The 21,442-nt window shown below is 39.9% G+C and overlaps 1 long non-coding RNA gene across 1 annotated transcript; it reads right to left on the bottom strand.

Moving 5' to 3' along the window:
* Positions 1–13,497: 13,497 nt before the first annotated feature.
* Positions 13,498–20,737, bottom strand: LOC138918807 (uncharacterized). Its single transcript, XR_011428577.1, has 2 exons — positions 20,600–20,737; positions 13,498–14,040 (listed from the first exon to the last, which is right to left on the bottom strand). It is a non-coding gene; the product is annotated as an uncharacterized lncRNA (long non-coding RNA).
* Between the last annotated feature and the right edge of the window lie 705 nt (positions 20,738–21,442).

Raw genomic sequence — 21,442 nt, 5'->3', positions numbered from 1 at the left:
CATGTATCACATCATGCCTCTACAGGCGCGAGTACAAACCTCCTGGGAAGAACTTAGGAATGTTTGTTGAATAATTTATAATCATGAGATGAAATCTCAGAGCCTAAGTGCCAGACAGGGAATCAGGGGCCTCCCAAGGGCCTTCCGGTCTGAAACACAGGAACTGCTCTGTGGCAGGTGAACAGGCAATTGTCCCAACACCCTGGTTTCAGAGGCTTCCAGCCAGAAATTTCTTCTCTACCAGTCTGACCAGGATTGAGAGTCCCACCATTAGGGATCTTCAGATAGCCATAAGACAACAGATCCAAGGGGAACGCCCTCATACCTGGGTCTCACACCCAGCAGAGGAAACCCCTTCACGTCTTGAAAGGTTTTCACACACTCTTACACAATGCCTTACCTCATTTCTGTTATTTGAATTTGAAAACAGTAAAGACCAAGCTAGCGATTCTCCGCGTTGTGAGTGATGTTTAAGGCAGAGCCACCTCAATGTCAGAATCAACAAGAAAATAACTGGTATTTTTAAAATAGGTGAATTTACTTTGATACAGAATTTTTTCTGCCCTAGGGAAAGTGAGGTTCCTGACACTTAGTCATGTGCTGACTGACAGAGCACAAACCATGCCAGGCACAGGGGATAATAACATGGACAACAGAGAAGTCAGCTCTGCCTTCTTGGCAATGGCGTTATAACGGGAGATACAACAAGGAAAGGGGAAGTTACGGCACAGCAGTGGGTGCCAAGTTACGGGGATACAGCACACAGGGAGAGTGCATAAGCAGGGGCCAGCCCAAACTCCAGGTCAAGGACAGCCTTTGAGAAGAACTAACATGTAACTTGAGACCTAAATGAAGAAACCAATTTGGCTCAGAAAGAGGCAGAGAGGAGGGGAAGAGTGTTCCAGGGACAGGGAAAAGCACACACTGGATCAAAAACCCAGATTAAGGCCAGAGCCAGTCACCAACAAAGCAGAAGCAACAAAATCTCTCTTTTTTTCAATCTGGTATTTTCAAAAAGGATCAAAGTAGTGCTCTCAAAAAAAAAAAAAAAAAAAAAAAGCATACGTTTGTTAGGCTTACTTATTGCCTAAATGTACTTTACAATTTAAAACTGTTTATATTTTGAATCCCAAATATGGGGTCCACACAATCTTTTCAGTGTTTAGGGCCAGTTGTAATGACAGAGGGTAATATTTATTGAATGCTAATTATACCCCAGCATTTCTCTGAGTGTTTTACACTCATTGACTCATTTAATTCTTACAATAATCCTATTATCATCCCATTTGATGGATAGGACAACTGAGAGAAGTTAAGTAGTTTGCCTGAGGTCACAACATAATTAAGTGACAAAGCTGGGATTTGAACCCAAATAGTCTGGTGCCAAAGTCTGTACTCCTAACTATGGGTTTTGCGCCCTCATGTTGGAGAAGTGAAGTAAGTTCCCAATGGCTTAAAAAATTTTATATTTAAAAAATGAGGCTAAAGAGGAAAATGAAAATGAGCTCATAAAGAGCTTTATGAGCCATATCAAAGAGTTTTAACTTCTTCATGAGAAGAATGGGGAGCTTTGAAGGTTTTTAAGCATGGAAATGATATAATCTGATTTGCTTTATACCAAGATCTCTGACTGCAGTGAGAGCAAATGAGGGATGGACAAGGCCTCAGGCAGGGAGACAAGGAGGTGATAGCAGTAATCTAGGTGAGAGATCATAATTGCTTCATCCAGGATAGTAGCAGGGGAGATGGAGACAATTGCACATATTTGAGAGTCACTAGGAGGCAGAATCAGCAGAATTTAGTGACTGACTGGAGGTGGGATTGATGGAGAGGGAGAAGTCAAGAATGACTTTTCCGAGTGGACAGTAGTAGAGGGCACACAGAGGAGAAAGTTAGGGGAGAAGCTCTGAGTTCCAGCCTGGACATGGCATATTCAGGGGGCCTGATGTTCATCTAGCCAGTGATGTCCAGTAGGTTAGTTAGATGAAAAAACCTAAAGTTCAAGAGAAAGACAGTAATTAAAACCATGGGAGTAAATGAGGTCCCCCTCAGCAAATGTGCTCTATGAAGTTAAAAGAAATCCAGGAAGAGAATTCCACCCGATGTAAGATTGGCAGAAGAGAAGCCCACAAAGGAGACTGGGAACAAGCCATCAGACTAGCAGGAAGTCAGAAGAGCAAGGTATCTGGAGAAAAGAGAAAGTGTCCAGAAGGGAGTAGAGCTCTGTTGCTGCTGAGAGGCCAGAAGGGTTCTGGAGGTCCACAGGATGGATCAACAAGGACGTTGTTAGTGACTTTGACAAGAGCTGTTTTCATGCAGAGTGGAGGGAGAAGCCAGATGGCACCACAATGAAGGAGGTAAGGGAGGTGAAAAAGTAGAAACAGGCTGCAAAGGTCCGGAGGTTGGACCAGGACGGGAAGAAGAAACTGGGCAGAAGAGTACAGCGGTCATCAACTTTGTGATCACTTCTATAACTGATGCTTTTCTCAAAGATGTGAGCACAAAGTCCGCCAGAAAGGAGCAGAGAATCAAGAGTATTTACAAGAAGAGATCCAGGAAAAGGCAGAAAGATTGAGATTCCAAGCAGGTTCTAACACCCTGGAGGCCTAGGTAAGCAAAACAAAACTGAGGCCTCTAACTTCCTCAAGGTTATGAAACTGAAACCTAAGGACAGCCAATCACAAACAGCCAACGAGGCTGAAGCTCTAGCCAATCAATAATTTCCTTACTTTTCTTCTGCCTTTTCTCTATAAGTCTCTCCTGAGCTCCTGTTGGTGGCGCCCTCCTAACCACTTCCGGTTTGGCTCTTCCTGATTGGAATTGATTTTTGCTCAAATAAACTCTTAAAATGTTTTTATGTGCCTCAGTTTATCTTTTACAGAGGGAAGGAATGAGGATGGAAGGCAGGCACTGACTTCTGAGCACAAATTTCTTTTTCCTCCGGAACAGGGAACAAGGTTACCCTCAGGGAGTGAGAGGGAGGATGTAGGACAGGTTCTAAGAGACTATTCCTCTTCTTTGCCGCCTTCGCTGACCGTTTGAGTGGGTAGCTCAATTCAGTCCCTGAAATTGCCAATTCACCAACAGGAGCTCTCCATGTACATCTTGCTTTATTATTTTGGAAAGGATAGTTTAAATATTAAATATCGTGGATGGAATTATGCTGGACAGAATGGAGTTAGAGAAGTAGATAATGGAGCCTGTCAAGGAAAAAAAAATCAAAAAATTATCCTAATATAAAGCTCCTTTTCAGCTGAAATGATGAAATATTTCTATATAGGATGGAGCTTAGAACCTTCCAGCATCGTTGTTTTTGTCTGTTTCTGTGTTCGTGTTGGACCTGGGATCTCTACAGTATCTATATAGGGAATTCTGCCATAACATAAAAGGGCCCAGCACTAAATATTTGTGAAGCTGCAGATTCTTTTTATCTCCCATATTCTATAATAGGATATTGCAATTTTCAGAATTGAGTCCAATTTGTATTTCACATTCCTTTATTTTTTATAAAACTGCCATAAAAAACACAGTACATTATGTTGCTTAATATCCCTTGGTTAGAGCCCATGTATTAAATTTCATTCAGAATCAAATGCTAAAACTCTCTCTTTTGAAGAAGTGATATGCTTTCTCCTTCCTGATAACAAAAATTATGCAACTTACTAGGTCTCCTCATTTGACAGCTAGAGGGAAATCCTTATGTCTAATCAGAGCCACTATATTGACCCAGGTAGTTAGCATATGCCTACTTTTCCATTTCCTCTAGTTTGTTAGCCCTAATTGATGTGTCCTTACTGGACACAAACCTTTTGGAATATGTGATAAAAATAAATTAATTAAAAGACCAACTAAATCTTACAGATAGTTGAGAGCAATTCAATTTCTCGATGAACAATTAAGTGTTTGGCTGGTCTTCATAGCACATAATAAATCTGTTATAAAGTAAAGACCCACTTTTGCTCTAAAATTCTGAGCCTACACTGGAAAACAATTACCTTGAAAAGTTCTCACAATTTAGATTGAATCGTGTCCAAATCCACTAAGCAGCATTCCAATCTCTTATTAAACCACACAACAAAACAAAGAAAACAAACAGAGGTATAAATTATCAGTGTTTTAAAAAAATTTTTTGGACTCCATATTTTACCAGGTACTTTGTGGCCCCCTCCACCTGGCTGTCTCCCAGAAAGTAGCATTCTGATTTTTCTGAAGCTAATTGTAGCACTGCTTGCTCAGTGGTCTTTATTCTTCCGAGTGATTTGTTTTACTCAGTTTGTACCATTCCTGTGCCTCCTGTTCTTCTCCAGGAGCCAGCCCATGATATTGAGAGGGGATACACATCTGGCACCTTTAAAAGTAGCATCTGCATTGCCTGCAATAATTAGCATTTTGCTTTATGGCGCATCCTGCTTTGCATTTATACTGCACCCTCAATCAAATGACTTTAAGACCCTGAATTAGTTAATCTATGCAACACTGCCATCTTGCCCAATATCTCAGAAAGATCGGAAGAAATTTCATTCAAATTTAACCTAGAAAATGGGTGAAAGCGAAATTAGGCAAGCAGAGCAATAAAGCAACAAGCCTAGAATAAAAACACCTGGAGATGAAAAACCTGGAGCTGCGTCTCTAAGCTAAACTACTTCCCTAAGAATTCCTGGGCGCTAATGAAAGCAATTAACTCTGCACACAGCTTGCCTCTCCCCGTATCCTGCATGCTGGTGGACTCTCAATGGCCTACATGTCTTCTCCATGACAGGGTTAGAAGAAAGTAAAAATTATTTCTAAGACAATAAGGGGCAGCTAACCTATTGTCCTGTAAAGTTTCCTTTATGCTGAGTGAAACAGGTATTTTAAAAATCCTTCAAGAATAAGACCACCTTGTTTCCTCAACGAGCACAGTGGATTGTTGAAAAGCAATTATTACAAATGATTCCTAAAGGTTATAAGTATTCTGCTACGCCTTTTTAGAAAGTCTAATTCCTGTCCCCTTCCATATACCTATACACTGGGGAATGGAAAGAAGCATGCATGCTCAATTCTGTCCTGATTGCTATAGATGGAATTTGGCAACTTGCTTCATTTTGGCGCAGGAACAAGTTACTTCTTTGCTGAAGTTGTGGGTTTAGTCAAACTCAAAGTGCATCTGCCATCTCATTAGCTTTTCCAGGATGCAGGGCTGTTGTGATGCATTTCAGAATTTTCACTATGTTTATAGGATGATTCGCAACTTGCAGTTTAAAATAAATGAGTTGTTCCAAAATCATCTTCTCCCCACTAGGTTGAAAGGTAGCCTTATCACGTATGAAATTTCCATTATTTTTTAGTCTGTTTCTAAACTTCTTATTTATTCCGCTGATCTGTTTATCTATGTACTGGTAGTAAATTGCATTAAATTCTGAGGCTCTAGAATAAGTTTAATCTCTGGTAGTGCTGGTCCCCCTTCAATGCTCTTCTTTGTCAGAATTTTTCTAGCTAGTCATATACGTTTTTCCACATATCCTTCTGCATCAACATGTATATTTTTAAAATATACTATTGATCTTGTTATTAGCATCCCAATTTATAAATTAGCTTAGTAAGAGTGATATCTTTACTGACTATTACTATCCCAAACAAGATACATCTTTCAATTTGATCAGCAGTTTTTTGGTGCCTTTTAACTGCATTCCAAACTTTTCTTTATATAGATCATGCATGTCCTTTCTTAAGTGTATTCCCAGGTATTTTGTTTTTTATGCTGCTACTGTGTATGGGATTTTCAAAAGTTGTATTGGATTTTAAAACTATTTGTGTATGAAACCTATTGATTTATATGCATAAAATTTTTACTCCACTATCTTATTTAATCTCATATTGTTTTAGTATTCCTTTTTCAATTTATTCTCTTGAGTTTTCCATGTATACAATCATATCACCTAGAAATAGTGATTTTTTTTAAACTTCTTTAAAATGTCTATACCTCTATTGTCTGTCTTTAGTCTAACTGCATGGATTATTAGCTCCAGTGCAAGGGCAAATGAAAGTGGTGGGAGTGGGAGTTGATATCTTGCTCCTGTTTAGAGTGAGTAGCCATCTAGAAAAAAATCTATATACATAACTTATACCTTATACATTACACCAGGACAAATTCCAAATCAAAGATTTACATGTAAATAATTAGATCATAGGAGAAAATATGGGGGAATTTCTTTATAAACTTAGTATTTTTTTCAAAATATTATTCAAAATCCAGAGGCTATAAAAGAAAAGACTGATAATTTGATTACTTTAAAAAAGATTTCTAGAGGCTGGCCCAGTGGTGCAGCAGTTAAATTCGCACGTTCCGCTTCTCGACAGCCTGTGGTTCGCTGGTTAGGATCCTGGGTGCGGACATGGCACCGCTTGGCAAGCCATGCTGTGGTAGGCATCCCACATAGAAAGTAGAGGAAGATGGGCATGGATGTTAGCTCAGGGCCAGTCATCTTCAGCAAAAAGAGGAGGATTGGCAGCAGTTAGCTCAGGGCTAATCTTCCTCAAAAATAAAAAAGACTTCTATCTGTCAAAAAAAATAAAATAAAGCCAGAAGACAAAAAACAAATTGGCAACAACAAAAAAAAAGTATTTACAACTCATATAACAGAAAAAGCACGTGTGAATATATAAAATGCTTCTAAAAATTGATTTAAATAATTAAAAAACAATAACCCAGGAGAAAAATGAGCAAAGGATAGAAATAGACTTCACAGAAAGTGAAATACAAATGGCTCATATTCCTGTGAAAAGATACTCAATCTCATTTATAGTAAGAGAAATGCAAATTGAAATGACACTATAATACCTTTCTCACCTATCAGCCTGGATAAGGCCTAAAAGCTTGATAATACACTGTTCCAGCAAGGATGCAGGGAAATGTTTCCAAACTTCATTGGAAGGAATAAAAACTGCTGAAATCTTACAGATGGTAATTTGGCAATATCTATCAATATTACAGATTCAAATACCATATCACTCAGCTCTTCTGCTCCTGAGTATTTATCCTACAGACATATTTTCCCATGTGCCAAATGAATAGCATACAAGGTTATTCATTATAGCATTGTGTATAAGAACAGATGATCGGAAACACGTCTAATGTTTACCTAGAGGAGAGTGGTTAAGTAAGGTATCCACACAATGGAATATTATGCAGATGGATAAAAGAATGAAGAACCATTCACTGTCCAAATTTGAAAAGTCTTTGAAGATACTGGTAAATGAAAACAAAAATTCAAAGTTAGGCCATATAGGATAACCTTTCCATTTAAAAGGATAATGGGGAAATAAGGAAAAATTTATATTTGTGTTTTCTTGTGTGTGTGTAAACAAACTATAATAAACTATTAACGAGGGTTACCTGTGTCAGTGGAATGAGAACTCAGCAAAGTGGAGACAGAGATGGGAGAAAGACATTTCACTATTTTCTTTCTTTTTTTTTTCTTTCTTTCTTTCTTTGTTTTTCAACCAATTAATAAATTTTTTAAATAAAGTAGGGACTTCTCCAAAAGATGAGAAAAGTAGGTCAAAATTCCTCTTCCTTACCAGTGGAGAAACAGGCAAAGTGTGTCAAAGTGCGTCATCTCCCACGGATGGCCCAGACAAAACAAGATTGAAGCGAGCCATCAAGAGCCACCTGATGATCTCCTTTCCAGGAAAGCACGGCCCACAAACTCACCTAATGTTGCCAGGGCCACTGCCAGCCCATGCAAGTTAGAAATAAGCATTCCTCCCAACTCCCCTACCTGGAAGGGCTCTGGTCCCCCAGCCTGAGCAAGTAAACAATGCAGTTATGATAATTTTTAGGTAAAGCCTCTTCCTTTGTGTAGAAGCAGTCTTGCTCCAGGTCACACAGCCCAGTCAGCAAGAATATGAATTTCAGCCTCCCCTGCCCAGCCAAGTGCCCTCACCCAACCATTAAGAGTTGCAAGCCAAACGAAGCAAGAGACAGAGAGGGCCATCCCCACTTGGACCACCTTGAGCCATTGCATCCGTGCCGTGGGAGCAAACCACGTGAAGCAGAAAGAGGTATGGATTTTTGCTGACCTCAATTTCCTGTTACGGATCCCCCCATCCCTAATGTGACAGAATACTTTTCTGACTTGAAGGGGACTCTTTCCTAAAAAGAGAGAGAGAAAAGGAGAAAAAGAGGAAGGAAGGAAAGAAGGAAGGAGGAAAAGAATTGTAGGAAAAAATAGGAACTCCTTGGCTGAGAGTCCGTTTCAGTGCTTCAGGAAAAACACTCTGAGGCAGAAGCAGAAGCACCAGCACCGGCTGGGGAAATGTGTGAGGCCACACAAAAGGGAGCGCAGACAGGCAGCTTCTCACCAACTCACCAGTTCATCCTGACTCAGAGACATTTTTCTAAAACAAAGGGACATTTGCTGGGATTGGCAGGCAGACAGCAGGAAAATGATGTCATGTACCTAAAAACAATCACTAGGTTAAAGGAAAGATCAGATGTGGAAACCCGGTCACTGGCCTCAGGAAGTACACAAGGTGCTCTTCTCCGTCTGGGACTGCACATGCCCCGATTTTCTCTCCATCCCTCTCTGTCTGCCTAAAAACCAGACTATTAATATGAATCCATATTATCTCTTTTTTATCATAAGATACAAAAGGGGGAGTGAAAAATGGCAAGCTAAGCAGTGAGCAGACCCAAGGAGAATGTACCATCTCAATTTTTGTTCAAATAACAGATCAAAATAGATCTGCCTTCTATCAAAGTATACACAAAATAAACAGTGTTAAGACCTTTGAAAAATTTTGGCAAGAAAATAATGATGTAAAGATAAAGCTGGAAGCGTGTGTTTTTACAAAGACTTATTCCAAGAAACAAACATTCGAACATTTGAGAACTTTTTTTTATAATATTTAAAATAAAAGATAAGATATTTCTGAAAGGGAGTGACTGCATTAGGGAAAAAAAATAAAGAATGTAAGGCAATTAATAATTTCATGACAGTATTTAAAATATCTCTCAAAGCCGTAAAGAACTAAATTGACCTTGCAGAACATTAAATCTGGCATGTGAAGAAAGATTTGGTGCTTGCTTTCAGAAAGAAAAGGTAAAGGAAAAAGAAATGAAAAAGTCAGAGGAAAAGGATAGAATAGAAGAGCAAGCAGCAGATTTCTGACGTCTGGATAATTGATCTCCCTTGAGGAGAAAATAGAATACCCCAGTCTAAAGCCATTTAAGAAATAGGGCTCTAAGCTTCCAGCACTCTCCTTCAGTTTATTCTTGCTGAAAACTGAATGCTAGCTCGCATGTCCGGTTCATTGATCTTCCTGCCCAGACTGTGGGTTGTTTTCCTTGGGAGCCAAATAAGGGAGTAGCAACCCAAATTTCTTGTCTTAAAAGAGAATAAGTGTATTTATTAGATAAAAATAAGAAAGACACAGCATTAAAATATATGGTGCTGATTTAGATGTCAACCTGTAATAATAATGATAATAATAATTTGAGTATATTGAATATTTTCTATGTGTGAGGGAACATGTAATTGTGATCTAATTTAATAATCACCAACAACCTTATGAAGAAAGTATTATTACCATCCCCATTTTTCTGATTAGGAAGCTAATGCTGAGCCTGGTTGAGTAAGTGGTCAAAAATCACGTGGTTAGGAGAGGGGAGAACAGAGATTCAAGCCTAGTTTCTCTTTCTCAGGAGTCCATACTCTTAACCACCATGACATGGCCACATGACAATGGTTCCCAAAGCCCAGGTTATCCTGGATTGGGATGTTTATTCCTAAGATGTTCCTGTGTGGTCATTCCAGATGCAGCCAATGAAGAATCAGGAGAGAATGAAATCTCTAGTGGGAGCAAATCAACCCCTGAGAATCTTAGCCCAGTTAAGTTTTGATTATTTCCATTACGTCTAGATATCTGTAGCTCATTATTGGCCCCAGCCCAGAACTATATTAATCACTGAATAAAGCTTAATATTGGATGTAAGTGAACCCCTGGACTGCTCCAAATGAAGAAGAAATAACAAAAGAAAGGAGGGGCGGTGAGGGGTGGTGGGGCAAAGGATAGACAATAGACTATAAAGCAAATACAGCTTTCTAACTGACCAAGCAGATTCCAATTGATCACACAATCTCCAGCAGCTGGACAGGGTCCATCTACATCAGAGAGGTTGTTAATTGTCCAAAGAAAGATGGAACTATCTCCATATTTGGCTTTACTTTTGCTGGAATAGACCATAATCAGTTAGCTTGGTTATAAGGCCCTGCTGTTTTGAATGTAAAATGTTGAGTGAACTCACTGAATCAATTTGTAAATTGAAAGAAAAATGCTGACTTCCCCCAGACTAATATAATAGGACAGAAAAACGTGTCAGTGATATAAGGGGAGGGAGAAAAAACTCTCCTAAAAGGAAGGAATGAATAAACCTGCAAAATGATAGGACACACCTGTATGTCAATCAAAACTTATTAAAAGTGACCAACACCTTGACATATCCTACTAAAATTATTGAATTTCTAAGATAAGAAAGAAACCCACAAGTACCCAGGCACAGAAAGCGGTGACTTGGAATAAATAATGAAAAATCAGACTGACCTCAAACTTCTCCCATGAAACATTAGATTCTAGAAGCAAACGAAGCAGCATCCACCCTGTATACAATATGCTCCTCCTGCAGGCTCAGAGTGCACATTAGAAAGGAAAGCTTCTGCAAAGTCATGTGATGCATATGAAAAAGAATACTATCAAACATTAAGTTGTCCATACGTATTAACTTATTGACTTCTCATGGCTTCTGTAGAAGGTGATACCGTTATTTTACAGAGAGGACACTGAAGCACAAGGAACTTAGTAAACTGCCTGAGGTTACATATCTAGAAAGTAACAGATGCCGTGATTTGTACCCAAGCACTACAGCACCAGAACCTGTACTTTTTACTATGTTGTTTTAAAACTAACAAATCATCTAAAAATAAAAAGTAATGTACAAAAGATTGGTACAAGTACCAATGACAGCACTATGATCAGTCCATTTTGGACAGTTCCCACTCATCCCTCAGGTTCAGCTTAAATGTCACTCCGTAAGAAAAATCTTCCCTGTGACCTCTTCCAGACTCAGCCTACCAGTCAGGGTATAACTAGGAAATGAGGGCTCTCTAGGTATTTCAGACAAAGGGGACTTAACACAAGGAATCAGTTATGAAGGTGGTGAATAAACTGTGAAGCCAAATAGGAGATAGTGAGACAAGAGATTAATAACCCAGATTAATAATGACAGGATCACTAATAACTATGTGAAAGTAAAGGACAACAGCAACAAGCAATGTCCCAGAGACCATGGCTGTTTAGAGGAATGTAGGACCACAAGTGAGGGACTTTCTGATAGGAGCTGGAAACCCACAGGAGATGCAGCTAGTGCTGGAGAGATGAGAAGGGGCAAACAGAGAAGGGAAGAAATACACTGGATTCTCTTCCCTTCCACCTTCCAGTCTCCGGCCAGTGCCTCCCACTGGCTGAACATATCCGAAAAGCATATGATCAGGGAACCTGGATAAAGTTGTCCCCTATGACACAGAGCAGAACAGAGGAAGAACGGTGACTGCAGATAAACTTCCTCTGCTACACTACCATATAGGGGTATCTACCCCGATGATATCCCTGTTGTAACGTGCCTTACCCTCGTACCCGTTTGTTCAATGTTTACCTCTCCCACCGCAATGCACCTTTTAGATCACCCTTCAGGAAAGAGCCTGTGCAGTTAGCTATCAGCCTCCAGCTGCCACACCTACTGGACCCACCATGTCATTCACACCAAGGCCAGAACTTCTCTGAGCCCATGACTAAGCACAGCAGAGAGATTAGAGCTAGGCCATTCCTGGCCAATATGGGACTCCTCTAATGAGCAATTTGCTCAAGGCTCCCCATCAGCCTATCTGAGACTTTCTCAGAGCTGCCCCATAGACTTAGGTCCTTCCTACCCAATCTTCCTTCCTGCGACATTGTCAGATCTGCATCGTGGTCTGACGATCTCCTCATCTACTCCTGCTTCCTTTTCCATTTTCCTTTACAAGCATTTCCTCCAGTAAATCTCTTGTACTTCTAATTCCATCTTGGCATGTGCTTTCCTGGGAAACCCACCAAATTATAACCTCCTGGTGAGGAGAGAATGTGTAGATCTCATTCATCGCTGTTGTCCCCTGACCCAGTGCAATACCTGGTACATAGCTGGTGCTAAATACATATTTAATGAATAATTATTAAATATTTGAAGAAATGAATTGACACCACATAATAAATCTTTAACAATAAGTATTAATCATGATTAGATTTGAAACAAGCAGTAAATCACTTGCCTTCAAATGAGGATTCATTCTGAGTCATCTTGCACTTTACAGCTTGCTCTCATACAAAAAGAATTTGTATTAATTATTAAAGAGAATAATATCCAAATATTCCTGGACTTGAGAACTTCTAGAATTCTTTCTTGGTTTCCAAGTAAAGCAAATAATTTTTAAGTTGGCATCTCAAAATTGTCAGATTTTCACTATTCACTGAAAGTTGTGTGTATTCAACAAATAGGAAACAAAGAATCCAGACAACATAAGATCAGAAGACAGGATTATTAATAGGATTATTCTGTAGTCAGGAAACTGAACACTACAGAATCCTACGTAACGACCCCTCTCCCTGTTGGCCCCTTATTTGAGTTTCACTCTCGTTTTTTTTCTTTTTCAGAAAGAAAAACATTTAAAATATCTGAAGCAAAACTGAGATTACTAAAACCAAGCACACAGTGCTAGAGAGCGCTAGCAATTTTCTTTCATCTTATTCCACAAAACCAAGAGCAAGATAAGAAGATACGATGTCAAGAGAAATAATAGGCATCATGTTAAGTGCCAACCTTTTTTAAAAAGTCTCCTTTGCCACTAAGATTAACCCCTTCCTAAGACAAAAATCTAAACTAGGCAAACACTTGCTTTTGTGTGAAATTTCTGGAAAAGTCTAGGCTTACTTTGCACAGTGACTATGCAATCATTCACAGTTCCAATGTTTACTGTTTTATGAAATCAATTATATTAAAAAAATTAAGAAAAAACACACTTGTTGCTTTTGATCCATATTTCTTGTAAATCGGTAGGTAAATCTACAGGCTTAATGAGATTCAGATTTTACTCTTTTGTCAAGACTCCTTCACAGGTGATGCTGTGAACTTCCATTGGGAGGCACACAATGTCTGGTCCTTGTCCATTTCATGATGGTAGCACACACTGATACTCAAAGCCCAATTCCATTAGGTGTGTAGAAGTTTTAAAATGCTACTGTAATATTATCTTCTCTTCATTTATTAACTGGAATACTTTATAAAGAGAAACCATCTCTTATCAATAATTTTGTTACCATAGATATAGTTAGTACAGGAAAAGCAGAATAAAAGCTGGATTCTATGAATTTACTCACCAGCTTTCAAAATAATGAATTGGATTCATAGAATCCTCCAAAAGTGATTGATGAATTTTTCTTTCTTTTTTATTTTAGTGTCATTATGAACACATTACTTCAAATATATTTGATATGTTTTAATCCATTGCAACCATTACCTTTATTCATGCACAAATTCATCCATTTTTGGCCAGTGGCAGCCTGCTCAAGTTGGTTCCTGAGTCCTTTTGAAATGATCCCAGCAGTCTTCGATAGTGGCTTTGCTTTCAAGCATGACAAGATTTATTTCCATGCTCATCTTTTGCATTTCCTGTCTCAGACCTGAAATCAGCCTCTTCACCAAGAAGTTATGGTTTAAATGTAGTAGGAAATGTGAGCTAGTAATGCCCATTTGCTGCGTGGGTTGGTCCTTGTTCTAGGCCTTTACAGAGAACAAAGGTAGGAAATATGCAATTTGGAAAAAGGATAAGATATATCATGTTTCCACATCACACTGATACCTCGGATTCAGATTCAGGACTAATGAGTCTTTACAGGTCTTGCATTGTAAATTGGCAGCATAGCATGCAATCAGAAAAACTTTGATTGTGGAAAAACAGGACCATCTTATTTCTGTAAAAAAGAGAGAGAGGAAGATAAAGATAGAGACAGGGATGAAGGAGAAATATATAGATTAGAAGAGAGTTAAAACATACCCATTAGGACAGCTATTATTAAAAAGAAAGAAAATAACAAGCATTGATGAGGCTGTGGAGAAATCAGAAAGCTTGTGCACTGTTGATGAAAATGTAAAATGGAATTACCATGATGATCCAGCAATTCTATTTTGAGGCACATCCCTAAAAGAACTGAAGGCAAGGTCTCAAAGAGATGTTTGAATACCCATATTTATAGCAGCATTATTCACAATAGCCAAAAAGTGAAGGCAATTCCAGTGTCCATCTATGGATGAATGGATAAACAAAATGTGGTATATACACACAATGGAATGTTATTCAGCCTTAAAAAAGAAGGAAGTTCTGGCACATACTATGATATGGAGAAACCTTGAGGACATTATGCAAAGTATAATAAACCAGTTAGGAAAAGACAAATCCTGTATGATCTACATATATAAGGCACTTAGAATATCAAATTCATAGGGACAGAAAGTAAAACGGTGGTTGCCAGGGCCTGGGAGGAGGGAGAAATGGGGAGTTACTGTTTAACGGACACAAAGTTTCAGCTACACAAAGTGAAGAGTTTGGGAGGCGGATGGTGATGACACTTGCACAGTGTGAATGTGCTTGATACCACTGAACTGTACGCTTAAAAATGGTTCACATGGTAAACTTCGTTTTGTGTATTTTACCACAATTTTAAAAGAGAATTAAGAGACATATCAACATATTGCAACGTGATTAGCGTAGCATAGTTTGTATTCCCCAAGGGCTTGAGATGTAATTCCATGAAATAAAACAGTAGAAACAGGGAAGTATGACGGGGAAGGAGGAAGAGCCGACAGGTGTTGGGAAGTGGCCTGCGCATAGGGGCTGATTCTGCAGGGCCTCTGAGAAGCACACAGCAGGCTACCAAGAATTGTCTTCTTACAGGACAAGAGAGCAAACCCTACTCCGCAGGCTCCTGCTCCCTATTAGTTGTGTTGCCCCTGGGCTTTTATGACCCCCACTTTGGGGATGCATTGTGCATCCAGTCGTGTGCTGTCTCCTTTGGTGCAGAAGGACATGAGACTCGTGCTTAGGGTGAGACACTACCAGTAGGAGAGGATCTGAGCTCACCTGAAACTGTGAGGCTGAAATTGGAAGAGGCTGAGACAATGTAGCCTGGACACCCTGGGCCTCTCCCACAAAAGACTGGCAATAAATAAGGATACCCACTGCATATTGATGACCCAGAGGAATGATCATTAGCTTTTCTTAGATGTGATCATTGTGTTGTGGTATGTTTAAGAGCAAGAAAGAAACTTCTTGTTTTATAGATATATTCCGGAATATTTACAGATGAGCTGATAGGATGTCTGGGATTTACTCCAAAATAATCAAAGAGGGAAACTTCCCTACTTCAGTGGGGAATACAGAAATAAAATTGGCCATGAGTTAATGCTTGTTAAAGCAAAATAATAAGTACATGAGGTTCACTATAATATTCTTTATACTTATCTGTGCATTTAAAATTTTCCATAGTAAAACATTTTTAAAAAATATAATTGTTTGACATCATTTGTAAAGATAGCCTCCTAAATTCACTGAGGTCAAAATGTTTATCTTTCTCTGTGGCCTGTTTTTGCTGGTTAGTCATGACAATATTTCTCATTCTCAAATCTTGAAGGATTTCTTACATGTGGGTCTCGTATTCTGAAAAAGGTCATTTCCAACTACAAAGTTTGAAAGTGTTTGCAATTAAATTCATAATTAGACTTTAAAGTAAACATTAGTTGCTCATGCAGTGCAATTATTTACTACCCATACTTTTTTACTTGTTTCCTGCTACCACAAAATACTGTAAGATTTAAACATGACTTTTATGACTCATAACATTCACTACAGATTGACATAATAAACTTTAAAATAAGAAAGCCAACAAGCTTTGTTGTACTGTGGCCACAAGTTCCAAAAACTAAGCATTGAGAGATGGGAAATCTGGACCTGCTATAATCACCCCATGTGTTGTTTCCTCAGCAAACTTAAAAACATGCCCTAAAAGTCAAATAGATACCTTGTGTTACCTTTTCTGGAGAGTTTCCTATTCTGCATTATGGCATTTCATCTGTTTCTACTTTGGTTGTAATTCTTTGGTGCAAAGCAGCAGGAACCAACTGTTGCTTACTTAACCTAGAAAGAAAATTACTGGAAGGACATAGGATGGCTTACAGAGCGGAAGGAACAGCTGAAGAACCGAGCTTGACAAAGGGCAGAGACCTGAGCAGCATCAGATGTTGTGGTAGCAGGAACCAATGGGTGGTATCTCAGGGCACCACCATCACAGCGAATGGCCTAGAATTAGTTCCGGGCTTTCTGTCACTCTCCTCAAGATTCCTTTTCCCTGGAAGTCTCAGTGGTAGAGTTTAGGCCAGGACCCTCCCTTGATCTGGATTGATAACCTAGCCTGGCTATATCCCTGAGGAGGAGTATTTCCCCAAAGCAAAAATAGGGCCAACAAGGAAGGAGAGTGGAGAATGCAGGCTGGGCAGGAAAAATCAGCAGAGGCCTCTGCTATGTCCCTCACCGACCTGCAAGAGACTCGTTTATCTCTATCCCCAGAACACGGCTCAGTGCCTGCTTGTGGAATGTGCACCACGGATGTTGACGCTGGACCAGAGTAGATATTGCCAAAAGCATGGACCTGGGCTGTAGAAAGGCAATGCCACGCAACACAACTTGACTAAGTTAGATGTGTTGGGAGACAACAGAGGAACCCAAGCAGCTTAGAGAGCCAAATGGAAATAAAACGGGGAGAAGAAACGAGAGAGAAGCACACTTTAGGTCAACCACACAACCCCATAGCAATCAGAGGCAGCACATCCCTTTGAACAAAAGTCTGATAGGATTGAAGACCAAGGAGCTGCATGCACATGCATAGCAATTAGACTATTTCTTAACTCCTTGAGTCCATACGCTTGTTTGTACATGGTACCCTCAATGTTAGGACAAAGCTACAAACAATATGAGACTGCCAATAGTGACTAAAGTATTTCCTACTCTGTGTGCAGTGAATTATTGATCACATATTGACCTGGTAGATACCTCCCTACATATCTTTGTCAGTATTATCATTTTCGAACACGAAGGGCAGAAATACTTTGTCATTAGTGTGAAGGACTTCCATATATTGCAGGGGCACAATTAGACAAAAGGCATTCTTTATTGACATTGAGAATGTTATATGAGCAACTATATAAAACTTGCCAGCGCCTGGCCATTTCTAAATCAACGTGGTAGTCCGTTAAGGTTAACACGCAATTTAATGGAAGGCTGCATGAAGCTCTTCTTAAATACAGGTAACTTTAGCAGCAACATACGTGCAGGAGTAAATATTAAGTCTCAGACTCCATTCATTCAAAACATGATCATATGCAGTGGACTGAAATCATTTTGCACCATAACATGTTTGAAAAATAAGTCACTGAAATAATGTTCATATTCTAAGACAAATGTCAATAAAAATGCTGGACAATTCTAAAACAACCAAAACGTGCTTTCTCTGTACAGACATAAATCCACTCAAACACTAAAGAGAAAGTTAGTTCTACATTATCCTTTATTGGCTTGTTCTGGAGAGTTTAAATACGTCTGCACTTTTCTAATTATTTTTGTTCCTCTGCAAAGATGTCTGATCAGCCAGTTAAATCAAAGTTGTTTACTAATAGCCTTCTGTATATCTAGAGGCACTGGCATATTCGAAAGTACATCCCTTCTCCACTAATTGTGTTTTATTTGAAAATGGCTTCATGGTCTCTGTTAAGAGAAATCCTACATGTCAATTCTTCAATTCAAGCCAATCTTCCAAAGAAAAAATTTTCTTTAGAGAAGAGAGGAATAAAGGAGAAAGAAAGTCTTTCACACATAGAATATGTTCCAGAAGTGCTCGCAGAATGAACAGTGTCAGGGCTCCCAACTTGAGCCTCTATTGCTGCTGCATTTCAGAAAATTCTGTCCGGACCTCTCAGGCAATCTAGTAAGGAGAGACTGACAGAACTTTATTTGCTTCAGGGGATGAAGAACTTTCCAGAATAAGCCATCTTAAGAGAATAAACATGACCCCAAAACAAGGACTCGGTTGCTGAAGAGAGGACCCTGGTGCTGACACTCATCTCTTCCTGTTCCCTCCCTCTGGGTGCCTGTCTGGTACCTTAGAGGAGAGAGGGCTCCAGGTGAAGCCCCAGTGTCCCATTCATAAAATTCCATACGGATAGTGGCACCAGCAGTGCCATGTCCCTACACCCTGGAAGATTCTAGGTTGAAGTGGGAGAGAGGTCTCATCCCCCACTTTGCCGCAGACCCTCCTGCAGTTTGGCCACTGAGAGGGCTCTGTCCTGTCCCTCGTGTGCCCATCAGGAGGCCGCAGTGCCTGACTGGGTGAGCCGAGCAGCCACCTGATGGCTGAGCATCTCACAGAAACGTGTGGGAACCCCTGGAATTACCTCTTCACGGGAGCACAGCATGTGGCCTGAGCAGGTATCAGCGAGAGCGTGTAAAATTGGGGATATTACTGATAATGTGACTCCATTGTACCTACAGCTCAGGGAACAAATTACAGTCACTTTAAAGCATCTTTCCCTTCACAAAATTTGATTTCAATCAAAATGAGGAGACTGCGATGTCACAGAAGACTGTGATATATCAGGACAAAGGGTAACTATGGGAAATATCTGGATTTATCCTGGACAACGATCTGTGATAATCACCATTTTTCTTTGAGTTCCATGGTTGCAGTGAATCAATCCAATTCTAAGCTCCTTAAAAATTTGCTTGATTTTTTAAAAAATACTCATTCTGGATAGTTTCTTTCAACCATTTTAATGTCATCTTGTTCCATCATATCTGATAAGCAAAAAAAGTAACTCAGGTTGACATCCTCCCTACCAGAGACACAGAGCTATTGAATTATCTAAAGATGGTTCTAAATACCAGCCTTTAAATGATAACTGATCTGCAAAAAGCAAGCATTGTTTCCAACATGCCATGTCACATTTCTAACTCTTCACTCTGCATTGTGCTACATCCTGCAATGTCAGCTAACGTGGAAAGCAGCAGTACACAACATGACGGGGTGACTTAAAATTGAATGAAAGCCACTATTCAGGCTGAGAATCCATTTTATGCCATCCATTAGGAAAAATATAAGGACAAAGAATGAAAGGTTATTTTCAGAAACCATTGTTTGAAATAAGCTACGCTTCCTTGAACACTTACAGAAAATGTCTCTCTCTTCTCTGTATCTTTACTCTGTGATTTATTATTGTAAAAGCCAATTTAAAAGATAAATCCTATGCCATTTCCCTAATCAACTTGCACTTATACATGCTGTCACCCCATTCCATAATATAGTTTTTGGCTTGCAATCGTGGACCTTTTAAAATTCTGGAGTTGGAAAGGACCTGGGAGATTATATAGGTCAACCCATTTACCATGCTGATGGGGAAACAGAGCCAGGATGTAAAAAGATTTGTCCAAAGTCACATTGCTAATTAGTGGCAAAGTTCCTGCTAGAACCTGCATCCCCTTTCAGTCCACATCTTTCAAATACACCGTGTGGGGGGTAAGCTGTTCTGAGGACCAGCAGCAGGCCAGAGGGCACCCTGAGATTATTTACAATATAAACAGCAGACAATTAGACCTACCATGCTTTGAGTGAATTTCTGCTTTATTTTCACTTCTTGTCCCATTTCAGTGACTGAAGATTGTTTGTTATTTACTTAGAGTAGTCAAGACACAAAATCCTGTGAATCTGATAAAATCTGCTGTGTAATAAGCCAAAAATAAAATCAATGGAAAGCCCCAGAAAAGACCAAAGAAAACAGAGAAGGCAAGGAATTTGGAGAGGAGATAGTACTGATCACCTCCTAGCTATTGTTCCCATTTTTGAGATGAGAAAACCAAGGATCGGAGCCGGTTGCTTGCCCAAGGTGACCAGGCAGCAAACATGTATCAAAGTTTCTCTCCGCTACCTTTCCAACAGTCACCAACCAGACCTTTCACAACTTCTTCTCAACCACCTTCCCAATATAAATAACCCTTAAACCAAATTTATCCGTTCAAGTTAGGTCGTGAGAGATGATGAAAGGGAGGAAGGATAAAGAGTAGAGTCATATCCTAGAGAGGCGCTTCTAAAGGCTGGCTGTGTTTCTGGGGGTAGGAGAGACCTGTATGCAGGGATTCAGGAGAACTACGATCTCCCCTCCCATCTACCACCAAGGCCTAAAACAGCAATCGCTGCTTTGTGTGAAGGGTTTTTGTTCCTTGTGCACCAATTGCCCATCGTGAAGTGTGCATGTTACCTTCCGTGTTGCTCCCATGAACCTAACCAAATTCAGTTTTGTATTTGCCTCTCTGCTAGAGGCTCTCAGCTCTGTGACTATGACTCTCATTCCCAAACTTGCTTTCCTTTTTAAACGTACACAAATCATTTGTTTAATAATATGCCCTCCCTTCTTGAAAATGGAGACATTTACCTCGTTTAGGGCTGTTAGCATTTCCCCATCGTCTCTGCTACCTCAAGTGCTCTCACACAGTGATTCAGGTCTCCACAGGAACTGGACACAGGCATCTAGACCTGAAAGTCAGAACAGTGCTCTCGCATGATCTTTTTCCAGATCTTGGCCTTCCAATTCTCTTACCAATTGTCCTTCCACCCTTTCTAGTCTGAAAGTTCTGCTAACCTAGGAGACCGATGGAAAGAGGACTTGAAAGAGTGGGCTTTCTTGATGGTCATTGACCTTGACTGCCACTCCCAACACTGAGTACAGCGGTAACTTTAAAAGCCTCTTGTCCTCTTTGGCGTTTTTCAAGTCCCCTTTCTTTCTGAGTGAAGGTTCCTGTGTGTATTTCATGCTTATCCTAGGTCACTTACTCATTCTTCCTTTTGTTGAGCACGGCCTTTTAACCTCAGACAACCCAAGTGGTTGGTCCTCAGCCAGCCTTGGAGACTCCACAGACCCTACCCTTCCGATTTCTTCCTGAGGAAAGGCGTATTTCAGAAGTAGACTTTCAGACTTGCGTTTTCAGAGCCTCCTTTTTCTCCTGAGCCACCTTGCCCATTAGAGTCTTGGCTGTGCAGAGTCTTGAGGCAGAAGGAAACATCGCCTGTTCCAAGACCTGAAAGGTGGTGGGAGATGAGACTAAAGTGGCTGAGGCAGGGGTTAAGGAGTTTGGCATCTTGACCTTCAGCCTTCTAACACTAGCCCTAATAATAATTAGAATGACGTCTTCACCTTCCTCTCTTCTGCTGATCACCATAAGCCCACTTCTCGACCTTGAAGGGAAAGGAAGAGGAGAGAGGTCTCAGGACTCTTGAG

This window comes from Equus caballus, chromosome 18, assembly GCF_041296265.1.
Source record: "Equus caballus isolate H_3958 breed thoroughbred chromosome 18, TB-T2T, whole genome shotgun sequence".
Classification (NCBI taxonomy): Eukaryota; Metazoa; Chordata; class Mammalia; order Perissodactyla; family Equidae; genus Equus; species Equus caballus.
This window is presented reverse-complemented; position numbering and strand designations above follow the sequence as displayed.